The sequence below is a fragment of the Buceros rhinoceros genome, unplaced genomic scaffold, assembly GCF_000710305.1.
Source record: "Buceros rhinoceros silvestris isolate BGI_N320 unplaced genomic scaffold, ASM71030v1 scaffold25441, whole genome shotgun sequence".
In the NCBI taxonomy this organism is placed as follows: Eukaryota; Metazoa; Chordata; class Aves; order Bucerotiformes; family Bucerotidae; genus Buceros; species Buceros rhinoceros.
In genome coordinates this window covers 1,227-2,502 of record NW_010394010.1, presented here as the reverse complement: position 1 = coordinate 2,502, position 1,276 = coordinate 1,227, and the positions used below count along the sequence as shown (strand labels likewise).

The window sequence follows — 1,276 nt, the reverse complement described above, 5'->3', positions numbered from 1 at the left end:
CCGGCGAGGGGCGCGGGGCGGAGGACGCCCGGCCCCGCTCTTACCTTCCGCCGTCCTGCCCGTGCTGAACTCCTTCAGTTTGTCCTTGTCGCTCTCTACGTGGTCTTTGAAAAGATGCACCGGGCAATGGTTGCTGCTCTCGGTCATGTCCTGCAGGTTAGAGTCGGAGTTTCCAAGCTCTCTAGAGCGAGCCAACCCACTCTCCAAAACTTCCCTGTACGTGATCGTCTCCTTCTTGTTGCTGCTGCCACTGCCGCTGCTGCTTTCTTTGCTTTTCTGGTCAAAAGATTTGGATACAAAAGCCGTAAGTTCTTCCATGGCTGCCCGGTGATCTTATCCACAGAGATCCACTTGTTTTCAGTCGGCGATGTGGCCGTCCTCCGCACGCTGTTTTTGCACGTAGAAGATGGGCTGTATAGGGTTAGATCACTCCTGCTGTTATTTATGCCTTTCAATTTGAGATCACACTATTTATACATGGCTACCTCAGCCCAACCCCCAGCTCTCCCTGTCTCCAGCAATTACTGACTGCTCCATAGTCGCAGGCGGACTCCTAGCAGCTATCTCCCCCACCTCAGTCCAGCAATTGGCTTTCTTTTCATTTCATCACTCTTTGGCATCTTTGCACCTTGATTTAGGGAGGCAAAGAGGCAAAAGCGAAAAAGAGGGGGAGAGAAAGGGGGGAATGAAAAGGGGGGAAGGGCAGAAGAGAGGAAAACATGAAAATAGGTATCTGCATTCTGTAAATGGGCTGCAGAAATGAAAGTCGAGGAAGGCTTAATTGATTGTAAGGACATCCTGTGCGTGGCAACACTGTGAGTAAAAACGGACCAAGCTAATCAAATAACTGTGCTTCTGCAATTAAATGTATCGCTGTCAAGAGGAAAAAGAAAATGAGTATTCAATAAAAAAGGTAATGAATAAAAAGATGGAGATGTGCATTTGTTGTAATCATTGGAAATTCTACCTGATTTGCTATTTAGCTAGTTTCGCTTCAGTAAATGGTCAAAACAATCGGCGAACCAAAAATGCTGTTTTAAAAGTGTTGCCTGTTCTGGCGGGTGGGTGCGCGAAGGGGGACGTGTGTTGCAGTTAAACAAGTTGCGAGGTGTATCGGAGATCCATGTCGGTGTGTTCGAGGATTTGAAGGGAGTTGCTTGGCTGGGGGGGTATCCATACCTAGAGGGGTTCTCCAGATGCGTGCAAACATTGCAGGATCTGTTTTGTTGTTTACCGTTATTGTATCGTCTGAATATACTGCCGGGGAAAATTAAAA

At 47.8% G+C, this 1,276-nt stretch overlaps 1 pseudogene across 1 annotated transcript; it reads right to left on the bottom strand.

The window, feature by feature from the left end:
• Window positions 1–26: 26 nt before the first annotated feature.
• LOC104501322 lies at window positions 27–342 on the bottom strand (annotated as a pseudogene). Its single transcript, XR_727845.1, has one exon. The product of XR_727845.1 is annotated as a short stature homeobox protein pseudogene (transcript).
• Between the last annotated feature and the right edge of the window lie 934 nt (window positions 343–1,276).